At 39.9% G+C, this 16,552-nt stretch overlaps 1 pseudogene; it reads left to right on the plus strand.

The window, feature by feature from the left end:
* Nucleotides 1-16,552, plus strand: part of LOC110563391 (rab11 family-interacting protein 3-like) — a 145,151-nt pseudogene that overhangs the window by 70,260 nt on the left and 58,339 nt on the right.

A 16,552-nucleotide genomic window follows, 5' to 3' on the forward strand; every position in this document is an offset into this window, starting at 1 on the left:
GTAGGTTTCTGGAATACTCAGTACCAATCTCAACTTTAATCACATATAACTTTAAAAATTAATTAGTAAATTTATTTATTTTACATACTTTATATACTTACTGCAGTTTTCCTCTCTACTTTCCTCCCAGTCCTTCCCCCTACCTCTCTACCCAGCCCCATCTACTCCTCCACCCTTTTTTCTTCAGAAAAGGGGAGGCTCTCATTCATGGGACTGAACTAGGCTCTCTGCACATTTATAACTGTTGTGAAGCTTGGTCATCATGTGGGACCCATCACAAAGGGAGTCCTTGACTCTGTTGCCTGCTTTTGAGACCCTCTCCCCTATCTGCCTAGTCTTATTGCAACTTGTTATGCTAAGGCTAGCTGATAAACACTATTATTCTGTAAGTTACCTTCTACCAAAAGAGGTAACATTGTTAAGAAGAAATGAATTTCTTTTAGCATTTCAATTGAAAATTGAAACAAATAATGACTGTGTAAGGACTCATAAAGTCCAATATTACATATTAAAAACATGCTATTTCCTTAAACTAGAAGGAAATAGTTAACCCCTAAGAATATCTAAAATGTGATGATGTAGCATATATGAATAAATGACTTAAATGTTCTTTGCAACGTAACATTTTAAAATACAAATCTGTGCTTTTTTAAAAAGTTTATTTACTGATTATTTGTTGCTTGGCAGTGATCGCTTCTCCAAAATGATATCCTTGAAAACAAATGAATTGATTTTGAAAATTCATACTTCTATTACATGTTTCTAACTAACTGAGTCAATGGGGAAGTGACCAAAGAGCAGGCAACAGAGGTTATGACAAAAGCATCTCCTCTCCCCTTACTTGGAGACCCACATGCAGACCAAGGTGCCTTCAGAATGGCAAACAGGATAGATACCAGAAGCAGTGGAAGAGAGGAAACAGGAGAGGAGCCACCATAGATGTCCTCTGAAAGGCTCCACCCAAAATGGTGTCAAAGCAGATGCAGACACTCACATGTAAAGTTTGGACAGAGCACATGGAGTCTCATGGAACAAGGGAAAGTTAGAAGGACCCAGAGAGGACAGGTGCTCCACAAGGAGATCACAAATCGAAAAAATCTGAGCTAAGGGGGCCCTTCAGAGACTGATGCACCAACAAAGGACCATGCATGAAGAGGACCCCTGCTCAGATATGGCCAATAATTTTACTTTTCTTTGTTCATAAATATTTCATTTTGTTTGTATACTATATTTCTATTATCTTTTCACATATTGATAGGCATGATGTCTATTTAAGTCTATAGTAGAATTCAGAATATTTAAGAAGGTTCAGAAATGTATAACTTGTTCATATTGTGGTTATATTTTTAATTTTTGAGATTCCTCCACCCTGGTGTTGATGGTGCCTTATTACTAATTTACGCTCTTAATCTTGAGAAGGGGCTGCACACCCCACTGCCCTGCATGGCTGCCAGCATTCTTTGGTTTTGTTTTTTTGTTGTTGTTGTTGTTGTTGTTTTTTTACTGATGGCCATTTGTCTAGAATCTTAAAGGACTTCCAGTTTCTATTTTCTTGATGCCTATGGATTTGAACACTCTTTGTGTATGTGTGTGGGTGTGCTCTGGCTGTCAGACATGCATACACATGCTTCTACTTACTAAGGCCATTTTTTAAATTTTAATTTTATATTATTACCTTTTATTCATTTTGTATTGTAGCTGTACCCTCCTCCCTCATTACCTCCCAACCACACCCTCATAGAGGAAGGCCTCCTCCCCTTCCCTCTGACCCTAGCCTATCAGGTCTCATCAGGACTGGTTGCATTGTCTTCCTCTGTGGCCTGGTAAGGCTGCTTCCTCAACATGGAAAAGTGGTCAAAGAGCCAGCCACTGAGTTCATGTCAGAGACAGTCCCTGTTCCCCTTACTAGGGAACTAACTTGGATACTTAGCTGCCATGGGCTACCTCTGAGCAGGGGTTCCAAGTTATATCCATGAATGGTCTTTGGTTGGAGTATCAGTCTCAGAAAAGACCCCTGCACCCAGATATTTTGGTACTGTTGCTCTCCTTGTGGAGCTCCTGTTCTCTCTAGATTTTACTACCTCCTCCTTCTTTCATAAGATTCCCTGCACTCTGACCAAAGTTTGGTTATGAGCCTCAGCATCTGCTTTGATACACTGCTGCGAAGAGTCATTCAGAGGCCCTCTATAGTAGGCTTCTATCCTACTTTCTATTTTCTCCTTCCAATGTCCATCCCACTTTTCTTTCTAAGTGAGGATTGATCATCTTACCCAGGGTCCTCCTTCTTACTTGGCTTCTTTAGGTGTATAGATTTTTGTGGGTTTATCCTATATTATATGTTTAGTATCCACTTAAAAGTGAGTATATACCGTGTGTATCTTTCTGCTTCTGTGATACCTCACTCAGGATAATCTTTTCTACATCCCACCTTTTGCCTACAAATTTCATCATTTCCTCATTTTTAATTGCTGAATACTATTCCATTGTGTAAATGTATCACAATTTACAACAATTTCTATATCCATTCCTCCATTGTGGGACATCTGGGTTGTTTCCAGATTCTGGCTATTATGAATAAAGCTGTTACAAACATAGTTTTGCAAATGTCCTTTTTGTGTACTTGAGCAACTTTTGGATATATGTGTAGGAGTTGTATAGCTGGATCCTGAAAAAGCACTATTCCTAATTGTTTGGGAAAGTGTCAGATTGATTTCCAGAGTGGTTGTACAAGTTTGCTTTTCCACCAACAATGGCGGAGGGTTCCCCATATCCTCTCCAGCATGTGGTATCACTTGAGTTTTTTATCTTAGCCATTCTGATGTGTGTAATGTAAAATCTTAGGATTGTTTTGATTTGCAAGTTATCAGATCTTTATATTTGTATTTCTTTTTCCTATTTGTTTAGAATTTTGTACATTTACACAATGAAATATGATTATAAACACACTTCTCCTTCTCCAAACCTTCCAACATAATAATTGACATGACTGATCCATGTTTCATCTCTGGATGGTAAATAGATTATTTTATTTTTTGTTTTTAATTTTTAAATTTTTATCTATTTAATGTATATAATGTCTATAATATAACTGTCATGGAGTTTTCTCACATTCGATATGATGTTTTAAAAATATTGGAACGGATTGAAATAATTTCAACATTAAGTCACTTTCTGCTTTTATTTTAATTAAACAAAACCAGGAAAGAATAATAGACATTAATTCATTGATTGTAAGAGACGCAATTCCAAAATATAGAACACAAATGGAGAAAAAGAAAAAAAATCATACAGAAAATAGAAATATCATAGATGTTTATATTTAGAAGTACTAATATTATGAAGAAATAAAAAATTCAAAATATGTATTAACTCTATGTGCACCTAATAATCAGATTGACTTAATAAATAAATTGTATATTCATACATTTGATATTTGAATAAACCATATAATCACATCAACTACTAACAATCGACAGTAAATTGAGAAAAAAATCACTAAGGAAAAAGCAGATTAAACTCTTGACTAAAAAAGCCAAAAAGTAATCATTAGTAAAACATTGTATCACATATCAATGTACTATAGCAATTTTCTAGAAGGTGAAATTTTCTATTTAGTGTGGAAATTATAAAGGGGGTGTAATATCCCATTATGCAGAAATAGTATTAAGGCTCAGAAAACAAACAATTCAAAGGCTTCAGGAAGTTCCTGAAATCAGTGAGTCCCTAATACTTCCAGTACTGAAATTACATAAGAGAAATAAGGTTTAATCATGTATTTGAGATGACAATGATAGATATGCTACAGTGAACAAGGGAAAACCCTTGAGGCACCAGCCCTAGACAAAGAAATGGACACAATTAAGGAATGCTAAGTGTACGATAAATAGTCTTCTGTAAAGAGCACAACAATTGATTCTTCCATACCAAATAATCAACCCTGAATCCTCTACATAGGTAAAAGTAAAAGTAACATTATAAGGACCGAGTAGGTTGCATTTTGATGTATGTGTGTAAGTGAGTTTTTACATATTTTTTTTTTTATTTTTTTTTCTTTTTTCTTTTTTTTTTTCAATGCAGTTTATTTAGAAACCTTGAACAATCCTCGGACCCTGGGGAAAGCCAGCCCACAGCTTAAATAGCCTCTGGGTAGCCAACCCAGGCGTGCCACGTGGGCAATGAGATAGGTCCACATACATGGAAGCAAGCCAGATCCTCAGCCTTAGCCAAATGTGGAATTGTTCGTGACAGAGAGCATTCACCATCGGGAAGGTGGAAGGCGGAAACCAGCTCCATCTTTAAGGCATAGCATTCCGCAGCTCTCTACATGAATCTCTCTACATGAATCTCTACATGAATCATCTGAAGGAATGGGCGGGCATGGGAGCGTTAGCAGGCCTTCTGGTGTTGGTCTCCTTGGTTTGCCTGTGGTATATATGCAAGATTAGAGTCTCACAACAGTGTGATGCAGCCTTGATCATTCAGGCCTTTACAGCCATTGAAGCAGGACATTCTCCCCAAGCAGGGTTGGATACCATAAAAAGCTAAAATGTTACGCTCAGGATGCGAGGCTAAGCACTGCACTCAGGGTCAGCCGCTTTGGACCCAGAGAAGAGCATGTCTGACTGCATGCGGGTTGATACCCCAGGTCCCGCCTCTGAGAAAAAGGTATAGGACGGGTCTGATGCTCTTTGGGTGGATGACACCTAAACGAACATCGGTACAAAGTCCCAATTAATTTCTAATATCAGAGATCAGACCTCTACTCTTGCCTGATGCATCTAAAACAAAAAGGAGTTTTTACATATTTTACACACACACATATATACTTTATATAAAATATTTTACATATATGTAAAATAATTTAAAAGAGGCAATGAAACTGGGAAAAAGAGAATTCAAAGGACGGTGATAAGGAGGAAAAGGAAAGGGAAAATAATATAATTAAATCAATTTAGTCAGTCCCTATATAAATATAGATTAAAATATTCCATTTAGCCTTTGAAAATACTTCAAGTAAATTCATAACTGATTATTGTCCTTTAAGAAATTTAGAATGTTATAATATACTGAGAGAAAAAAATGATGGGGAACAGAGGGTCCTAAGAGACTCTTACAATGGAAATCTGATTGTATGATAATCTAAGATCAGATTGATTGATGAGTGTCATTCCAATTTCTTTGCATATTCACATAATTTTAAAAAATGTAAAGAATCCCAGCATAACTTATGCACTTCCGTTATGAATAATATGTTAAAATTAGTTAGGTAACTGTGAGTGGAGACCTGGGGTTGTATGGCATCTCTATTTCTCTGTTTTATCTACTCAACGTCTTTATTCTCAACAGAAATGTTAGCAAAACAGTAAAGAAACATGTACAAACAGCATACAAATAAAGCGTCAGTAGCCAATCAGGCAGGAAAAGACTTGAGGCAAGCAAGTGAGCTAAGGGGAGGCGACCCACCTCTGCCATATCTGTGATGGGGTAGCCTAGTACACAAAGTCCCTAGGCAGTTCATCTCTAGATTGCTTCTTGCTGTTGATTGCCTTTCCATGCTTGTTTTCCTGTAGCCTTCATAGACACACACACACACACACACACACACACACACACACACACAAATGTGACATTCCAATTTCACACATATGTGTGTATACCTATATACACAAAAAATATATGGCATAAAATTATATATATTCTTCATTGGCTATGTCCTGTTGTAACTGCTTTTCTCTGTCAGGCAAATTCTTTCAGAATCATTATGAGTATGATTATATAGTTCTTGATAATGATTCCTAGATTGATCCAAGTGGCTCTTTTAGCCCCTTCTGAAGAATTAATTATATCTGCTAGGAACTCTGTGATTTTTCACCTGTCACTGACACATAAAACTTCACTAGGATAGAAACAGCATTGACACAGATTTGTTACTTCAGATGGCACCATGAATCCTGGCATGCACCATAAATTTAGGCAAGTTGGTTTAAACTTCCCATGAACCCATATTTTAATGCGACTCCCAAGCAATGTCTAATTAGGTACAAACATTAATGTCAAAATATATACCCTCTGTTCTGCTGTAATTCCTTATACCTGTCATCTTTATGGCATTATATACTGTCATTTTAAAGTTACTTTCTTTCTTAGAAAGACAAAAGATAGATAAAATTATTGTCCTGAACTCACTATAAACTAAGAGATAGTTGGTAAATGTGTGGCCATGTCAGTACTAATTGAAATAACATACATTCTGGTAACATGACCATGTTAACCTATAGGCATTGTCAACCTTTGTCATTCTGGACTCACTATGTAATGTATACATAGATTAAAAAAATGTTTACTTTTAAAACATGTAACCTGTTGCATTGTAGAATTCACCTGTTTTGTGGCTACTTGCATATTTATCTATGAAGTAATTCCTTTGTCTCAGAAATATAAAGCTGACATTAGACTATAAATGGTAATGGAAGCCCTTGAGGGTTGAAGCCCACTGGAATTCCCTTCATCCATGAGTTTTAAATATGTAAATATGTATATAGATATATGATTGCATGTAAATATATTTGTATGTCTGTTTTCATACATATGTTATATGAGTATATGTCAGTTTTCTATGTATGTGAGGAGTTCTTTTTGTATATTCTATTGGCTGTGTGTATGAATATTTACAGGTCTATATATGTGAATATATACTATATGTATGAGCCGATACTAGGGAACCAACAGCAATTTCTGCAGAGGAGATGATAGCTAAAATCAACATCATCTCATATGTAAGCTTGTGGAAAATTACTGAAGTTAAAGTAATCTAGTTCCATCCATTTGCTCACAAATTTCATGATTCTTTTGTTTTTAATAACTAAGTTTTTAATTTCATCCACAATTTCCCTTGAGCATGTGTGCATGAATGGTCATTGCATACTTTCTTCTGTTATTTTTGTTTTATTTTTCTTTCATTGTTTTATTTACTTGACATCCTCTTGTATCACTATCCCTCTGGCCCTCCCAGTCCCATATTCCCTTCCTCACCCTTCCCATTTTCTTCATAAAAGTGGAGCTTCCACTCCCTTCCATGCCACTCATCAAACAGCATCAGGACTGAGCCTCTCCTCTTTCCTTGTGGCCTGTCAAGGCAGTCCCATGAGGGGAAAGTGATCATTAAGCTGACATGTGGGTCCATGTCTGACACAGGCCTTACTTCCTTTACTAGAGGACACACGTGAGGCCTAAGCTAACCATCTCCTACATTTTTGTAGAGGGCCTAGATTCAATTTGTACATGGCTCTTGGTTGATGCTCCAGTCTCACCAAGCCCCTGTGGGCCATGGATAATTTGCTGTGTTGGTCTTCCTATGGAGCTCATGTCACCTTTAGGTCCTTTTCTCTTTCCTCCAACTTCTTCACAAAACTCCCTATTCATTACCCAATGTTTGGCTGTGACACTTGGCATCTGTTCTGAGTTATTAGAGCCTCTCAAAGGACATCCCTGTCAGGTTCCTGTCTGCAAGTTTAGCAAAGCTTCATTCCCAGTGCCAGGGTTTGGTTGGCTGGGCATTGGTTGGGCATTCTCTCAATCTCTGCTTTATCTGTTCTATTTTTATCCCTCCACATCTTACAGACAGGGTAAATTTTGGGTCAAAGTTTTGTGAGTGGATTGGTGTTCCCCTCCTCTGCTAGGAGACTACTCTAGTTAGTGGGTGTCCTCTTCAGTCCCTATGGCCTCTGCTACTAGGAGTCTCTATTTGAGTCACTGTCATGTCTTCACAGAGTCTACCCTGACTTAGATCACCAGTTTGTCACAGAGATACCCTGACCCTCAGCTTCTCTTTTCTCTACAGTCTTTCTCTCCTCTCACCCTTGCTCCTCTCAGGTCTGGTCTCCACTCCCTTAAACTCTCTGTGCATCCTCTCCAACCTTGTTCCCTCTCTTCAGCTACTACCTCTGTCTGCTCTATTTCTCTGTCTGAGTGAGATTTATGCACCCTCCCCTGGATCCTGTATGTTCCTTATTTTATTTGACTCTGTGCATTGTAGTACACTTATCCCGTAGTATATGGCTAAAATCCACTTATAAGTGAGTGCATGCCATTTGTGTCTTTTTGGGTCTGAGTTACCTCAATAGCTCACACTGGTTGATCTTTTTCTAGTTCCATCCATTTGTTCACAAATTTCATGACTCCTTTGTTTTTAATAACTAAATAATACTCCATTATATAAAGGTGCCACACTTTCTTTATTCCTTGATTGAGGGACATCTAGGTTCTTTGAAGTTTCTGGCCATGGTGAATAAAAATGCTATGAAAATAGTTGAGCAAGTGTCCTTATTATATGGGGGAGCATCTTTTAGATACATACCCAGAAGTGGCAAAGCTTTGTCTTTAGGTAAAGCTATTCACAATTTTCTGAAAAAGTGTAAAATTGATTTCTAATGTGGTTGCACAAGCTTACACTCCTACCAGCAATAGAGGAGTGTCCTCCTTTCTCCACACCCTCACTAGCGTATTCTGTCACTTGAGATTTTGCTCTTAGCCCATCGTACTGGCATTTTTGTACAAGCAGATACACAATTAGACAACACCATTTGTTGAAGATGTATGTTTTTGCCTCCTTGCCAAAAATCATGTGACCATAGGACTTCATGTTTGTGCTGGTTTTGCCTCTCACATTTGTCATCAGTATTGAGGGTGAGAGTGACTGTAAGAGCTATAAATAAACCTTAAAAGTTTAATAGCTTGCTCGGGGGCAAGATGGCAGCGCCAGGAGGACTCTCATTCTGAGCAGTAGCACAGCAGGATCAGCACAGTGAAGAGCAATCAGAACTCTCAGCCATAAAACACAGTCATTGTGTTTCCCAGGTGAGAGGATACCCCACGGTGGGGGATTCAATCAGCTTTTAACTCACCCGGCTAAACCGCGGAAGAGATCCCGGTTCCGCCAGATGCTTGGCTGCCGGCCGCCAGCCCCAGCCCCAGCCCAGAGCCAAAAGCCAGTGTCTCTGGTCACGGTCCCAGACTGAACCTTGGGCACCACACTATCAGAGACTGGAATTTTCAGTCGAGAGATAACCCCAGGGTACAGGAAACGATTGGGACCGGCCTTAGGTCACCCAGACATCCCCTGGAAAAGACTCGGGCGGGTCCCACGGGCACCCCAGGAGCCAGCCCGGAGCCAGAGCCGGGGACCCAGGTTCCGGCACAGAGCCCTGCCTGCCTGCGCGCCTGATTCGCCGCCAGAGATAGAAACGGCGGGTCTGATCTCAGAGCACTCAGCTCACCCCCAACCTGAAAAGGTCCCCGGAAAATTACCCAGCTTAGGGAGCCACTCAGACTCCCAAAAGCCACAAAGGCAGACACAGGCAGTTTCTGCGCACCAGACAGCTGGCAGAGACTGAGCCGCCATCACACAGCTGTGCTCCAGGCACAGGCAAATTTCTGTGGCCAGCCAGCTGGCGGACACTGAGCAGTGTGCACCAGGGCAAAAAAAGACACTAGGAGTCCGTGTCTCCAGAGAATCCACGGGGAAGGAAGGAAACTGTACTGATCTAAATCACCCAATCCTTCCCTAGAAAAAGTCTAGTAGTCTAGTGGGGCCGAGGCGCCAGCACTCAGCTGTGCTCCAGACACAAGCACAAACAGTTGAGGCACGCCTGATGTCCAACTGGGTCACAGCAGCTGATCATTAAATTTGCAACAAGAAACCCAGAAACAAGGCAGCTGCCCTCAGGACTTCCCTGGATGAGAGGAGAACCCTCTCGACTAACAAAGACCACAGTTACCACTCAGGTCTATATCCCTGAGGTGAGCAACTCCTGAAAAAACACCAGCCATCCAGGGACTATACCCAAAAAGCTGAGAAGACATCCTTCAGGAAAATCCAGCTTTCTGCAAAGGGGATTCTCTCCACCACAGGATCCCCAGGAACCACCAGAAAATAACCCCAAACTCCTAAGATAACACAATGGGTAGAGGCCAGCGTAAAAGCTCAAGCAACAAAAGACAGAGCAATATGGCATCTCCAGAACCCAGTTACCCAGGGGCAAGTAGCCCTGGACACCCCACCATAACTGAAATCCAAGAAGATGACCTAACAAGTATGCTCATGAAGATGATAACAGAGGAAACAAATAAGATTCATAAAGACATAGAGGAAGATAAACTCAAACAGAATATTGCCATCCGTAAAGAAATAGAGGAAGCTGCAGCCAAACAGTTTATGGCCTTTAGAAAGGAAATGCTTAAAACACTGAATGAAATGAAAGAAACAGAGTTGAAGGAACTAAAAGAAAAACAGGAAAGTACAATCAGACAGGTGAAGGAAGTAAACAAAACAACTCAAGACCTGAAGATAGAATTGGAAAAATTAAAGAAAACACAAATGGAAGAAATAATGGAAAGGAAGAATCTAGGGAAGAAAACAGGAACTACAGAGGTAAGCATAACCAACAGACTAAAAGAGATGGAAGAAAGAATCTCAGGTGTAGAAGATACAATGGAAGAAATCGATGTATCTGTCAAAGAAAATGTTAAATCTGAAAAATTCCTGACACAGACCGTCCAAGAAATGCAAGACAATATGAAAAGACAAAACCTAAGAATAATAGGTATAGAGGAAAAAGAAGACTCCCTTCTCCAAGGCCCAGAAAATATTTTCAACAAAATCATTGAAGAAAATTTCCCCAAGCTAAAGGAGAGGCCAATTAGAATACATGAGGCCTACAGAACACCCAGCAAATTTGACCAGAAAAGAAAATCCTCCCGCCACATAATAATCAAAACAGTAAGTATACAGAACAAAGAAAAAATACTAAAAGCTGCAAGGGAAAAAGGCCAAGTAACATATAATGGCAAACCCATTAGAATCACAACTGACTTTTCAACAGAGACTATGAAAGCCAGAAGGGCCTGGACAGATATCATGCAGACCCTAAGAGAACACAGATGTCAGCCCAGGCTACTATATCCAGCAAAACTCTCAGTCCTCATAGATGGAGAAAACAAGATATTCAATGACAAAAACAAATTTCAACAATACCTACAAACAAATCCAGCATTACAGAAGACACTGGAAGGGAAAATACAACCCAAGAAAGCTAGCTACATTCAAGAAAACACAGGAAATAAATAACCTCACTTCAGTAAAACAAAAAGCAACCAAGCACACAACCTGATGACCACAGCCAACATCAAAATCAAGAGATCTAACAGCCACTGGTCATTAATCTCTCTCAACATCAATGGACTCAACTCTCCAATAAAAAGACACAGATTAACAGAATGTATACGTAAACAAAACCCAGAAATCTGTTGCATACAAGAAACACACCTAAGACACAAAGATAGACATTACCTGAGGGTAAAGGGTTGGAAGACGACTTTCCAAGCAAACGGACCCAAGAAGCAAGCAGGAGTAGCCATTCTAATATCTGATAAAATAGACTTTCAACCAAAATTAATCAAAAGAGATGGGGAAGGACACTTCATACTCATCAAGGGAAAATTCCACCAGGAAGACATCACAATCCTGAACATATATGCCCCAAATACAAGGGCACCCACATTTGTGAAAGAAACATTGATAAAATTTAAAGCACATATAGATCCACACACATTAATAGTGGGAGACTTCAACACCCCACTCTCAACAAAGGACAGGTCAACCAAACAGAAATTAAACAAAGAAACAATGTCTCTGACAGAGGTCATAAATCAAATGGACCTAACAGACATTTACAGAACTTTACACCCAAACACAAAAGAATTTACCTTCTTCTCAGCACCTCATGGAACCTTCTCCAAAATAGACCACATAGTGGGTCACAAAGCAAGCCTCAACAAATACAAGAAGATTGAAATAATCCCATGTATCTTGTCTGATCACCATGGAATAAAGCTGGACCTCAACAATAACAGAAATAACAAAAAGCCTACACACACATGGAAACTGAACAACTTGTTACTAAATGACAGCTGGGTCAAGGAAGAAATAAAGAAAGAAATTAAAGTCTTTCTAGAAATCAATGAAAATGAAGACACAACATACCCGAACTTGTGGGACACAATGAAAGCAGTGCGAAGAGGAAAGTTCATAGCACTAAGTGCCTTCAAGAAGAAATTCGAGACAGCTCATTCAAGCACCCTAATGGCTCACTTAAAAACCCTAGAAAAAGAAGAAGCAGACACACCAAGAAGGAGTAGACGGCTGGAAATAATCAAACTCAGGGCTGAAATCAATCAATTGGAAACAAATAAAACAATTCAAAGAATCAATGAAACCAAGAGCTGGTTCTTTGAGAAAATCAACAAGATCGACAAACCCTTAGCCAGGCTAACTAAAAGGCAGAGAGACACCACCCAAATCAACAAAATCAGAAATGAAAAGGGGGATATAACTACAGACACTGAGGAAATCCAAACAATCATTAGGACTTACTTCAAAAGTCTATATGCCACAAAATTTGAAAATCTAAATGAAATGGACAATTTTCTTGATCGATTTGACTTACCAAAGCTGAACCAGGACCAGGTAAATCAACTAAATAGACCTATATCCCCCAAAGAAATAGAAGCGGTCATCAAAAGTCTCCCATCCAAAAAAAGCCCAGGACCAGATGGCTTCAGCGCAGAATTCTACCAGACCTTCAAAGAAGAGCTAACACCAATTCTCTTCAAACTATTCCACAAAATAGAAACAGAAGGAATATTACCAAATTCATTCTATGAAGCCACAGTCACCTTGGTACCTAAACCTCACAAAGACTCAACAAAGAAAGAGAATTTCCGGCCAATCTCCCTTATGAACATTGATGCAAAAATACTTAATAAAATACTTGCAAACCGAATCCAAGAACACATCAAAGATATTATCCACTATGACCAAGTAGGCTTCATCCCAGGCATGCAGGGGTGGTTCAATATACGGAAATCCATCAATGTGATCCACCATATTAACAAACTGAAAGAAAAAAACCACATGATAATCTCCCTAGATGCTGAAAAAGCCTTTGACAAAATCCAACATCCATTCATGTTCAAAGTATTGGAGAGATCAGGGATACAAGGCACATATCTAAACATAGTAAAGGCGATATACAGCAAGCCTATAGCCAACATCAAACTGAATGGAGAGAAACTTAAAGCAATCCCACTGAAATCAGGGACAAGACAAGGCTGCCCACTCTCTCCATATCTCTTCAACATAGTGTTGGAAGTCCTTGCTAGAGCAATAAGACAGTTGAAGGAGATCAAGGGGATACAAATTGGAAAGGAAGAAGTCAAATTATCACTATTTGCAGATGATATGATAGTATACGTGAGTGACCCCAAAAACTCTACCAGGGAACTCCTACAGCTGATAAACACCTTCAGCAAAGTGGCAGGATACAAAATTAACTCAAAAAAATCAGTAGCCCTCCTGTATACAAAAGACAAAAGGGCTGAGAAAGAAATTAAGGAAACAACACCCTTCACAATAGCCACAAATGACATAAGGTACCTCGGAGTAACCCTAACCAAGGAAGTCAAAGACTTGTATGAAAAAAATTTCAAATCTCTGAAGAAAGAATTAGAAGAAGATATGAGAAGATGGAAAGATCTCCCATGCTCATGGCTTGGTAGGATTAACATAGTAAAAATGGCCATCTTACCAAAAGCAATCTACAGATTCAATGCAATGCCCATCAAATTACCAACACAATTCTTTACAGACCTGGAAAGGAAAATTCTCAACTTCATATGGAATAACAAGAAACCCAGAATTGCTAAAACAATCCTCTACAATAAAAGATCTTCTGGAGGTATCTCCATCCCTGATCTTAAGTTGTACTATAGAGCAACAGTTTTAAAAACTGCATGGTACTGGCATAGAAACAGAATGGTGGATCAATGGAACCGAACAGAGGACCCAGAAATAAACCCACACACTTATGGACACCTGATCTTTGACAAAGACGCCAAAACCATACAATGGAAAAAAGATAGCATCTTCAACAAATGGTGCTGGTCTAACTGGATGTCTACATGTAGAAAAATGAAAATAGATCCACACTTGTCACCCTGCACAAAACTGAAGTCCAAGTGGATCAAAGACCTCAACATAAAACCAGACACATTAAATCGGCTTGAAAAAAAAGTGGGAAATACCCTAGAACTCATTGGTACAGGGGGAAACTTCCTGAACAGAACACCAACAGCACAGGCTCTAAGAGCAACAACCAATAAATGGGACCTCATGAAACTGAAAAGCTTCTGTAAAGCAAAGGACACCGTCATCAAAACAAAGCGACCACCTACAGATTGGGAAAGAATCTTCACCAACCCTTTATCTGACAGAGGACTCATATCCAGTATATATAAAGAACTAAAGAAGCTGAAAAGCAGCAAACCAAGTAATCCACTTAAAAAATGGGGAACAGAGCTAAACAGAGAATTCTCTGTAGAGGAATACCGAATGGCAGAGAAGCACTTAAAGAAATGCTCAACCTCATTAGCCATTAGGGAAATGCAAATCAAAACAACCCTGAGATTTCACCTTACACCCATGAGAATGGCCAAGATCAAAAACTCAAGTGACAACACATGCTGGAGAGGTTGTGGAGAAAGGGGAACCCTTCTCCACTGCTGGTGGGAATGTAAACTTGTACAACCACTCTGGAAATCAATCTGGCGCTTTCTCAGACAACTAGGAATAGCGCTTCCTCAAGATCCAGCCATACCACTACTGGGCATATATCCAAAAGAGGCTCAAGTACACAAAAAGGACATTTGCTCAACCATGTTTGTAGCAGCTTTATTTGTAATAGCCAGAAGCTGGAAACAACCCAGATGCCCCTCAACTGAAGAATGGATGCAGAAATTGTGGTACATCTACACAATGGAATATTACTCAGCAATGAAAAATAAGGAAATCATGAAATTTGCAGGTAAATGGTGGGATCTGGAAAGGATCATCCTGAGTGAGTTGTCTCAGAAGCAAAAAGACACACATGGTATATACTCACTCATATAGACATACAACATAGGAAAAACCCACTAAAACCTGTGCATCTAAAGAAACTAAGCAAGAGAGAGGACCCTAACTAAAACGTCCAATCCCCATCCAGAAAGGCAAAGAGGATGGACATCAGAAGAAGAAGAAAACAGGAAACAACCTAGGAACCTACCACAGAGGGCCTCTGAAAGCCTCTGCCCTTCAGACTATCAAAGCAGATGCTGAGCCTGGTGGGCAACTGTTGGGCAGAGTGAACGGAATTTTAGGTAAGAACTGGGAAATAGTAAGAGCTGGAGAGGACAGGGTCTCCACAAGGAGAGCAACAGAACAAGAAAATTTGAACATAGGGAACTTCCCAGAGACTCATACTCCAACCATGTACTATTCATGGAGATAACCTAGAACCCCTGCACAGATGTAGCCCAGGGCAGTTCAGAGTCCAATTGGGTTATATAGTAATGTGAAGAGGGACTGCCTCTGACATAATCTGATTGGCCTGCTCTTTGATCACCTCCCTCTGGGGGGGGGGAGCAGCCTTACCAGGCCACAGTAGAGGACAATACAGCCACTTTTGATGTGAACTGACAGACTAAGATCAGAAAGGAGAGGAGAACCTCCCCTATTAGTGGACTTGAGGAGTGGCATGCAAGCAGAGGGAGGAGGGAGGGTGGGATTGGGATGGGAGGAGGGAGGGGCTTATGGGGGGATGCAGAATGAATAAAGTGTAATTGATGAAAAATTTAAGAAAAAAGGGAAAAAATAATTTAAGAACCTTAAATGACTTTCAAAATTGGAGGAAAACATGGAGTTAGTCAATTGGCATGGAGCACGTCTTGCCCCTGGGGGCAATGGTCTCCTGAACCTACTCAGACCTCGGACACCACCATTGCTAGTTCTAGAACTGACGCAGGATGTTCCAACGGGGGGTTAAGGCTTCTCATAATATTTCCTATAAGCCCACACCTGTTTGTCTACATCCCCCATTTTTATTCATTATTAGCCAGATAGAGCCAAGTAATTGTGGTAATGATACTTGCTTTTTTTTAAGCCCCAATGCTAGTAAAGTTAGGTATGCCCTGGTTACTCGCATGCCTCACTGGGTGCCTATGCCCATTGATGCCCCTCATGCTATGACTCTCTTCAGACAGAAAAGGGATCTTGGAACTACAGCCACCATTGTTACTACCATCTCATTGACGGCTTTTGGAGCTACCACCAGGGCATTAGCCATGAGTCATACTGGGCAGACTGCTCAGACCCTGAATAATCATTTAGCCAATGTAGCTCATGCCTTAGTTGTACATAAAGGAATTAATGCTCAACTAAAAGGAAGCTTGATGGTGTTCAATCAGAGGATTGACCTCTTACAGGAGCAAATTGATACCCTATGGCAAATCGCTCAACCTGGCTGTCAATGAAAGTATGCTGGACTTTGTGTCACTAGCATACAACATGAGAATTTTTCCGGCACTGCAAATCTGTCTAAACAATTGTCGAGCTATATTTTAGGTAATTGGACTGGAGAATTCGATACTACGATGGAGCAGCTGAGAGTGGCCATTGTCA

Source organism: Meriones unguiculatus, chromosome 9, assembly GCF_030254825.1.
Source record: "Meriones unguiculatus strain TT.TT164.6M chromosome 9, Bangor_MerUng_6.1, whole genome shotgun sequence".
Taxonomy (NCBI): domain Eukaryota; kingdom Metazoa; phylum Chordata; class Mammalia; order Rodentia; family Muridae; genus Meriones; species Meriones unguiculatus.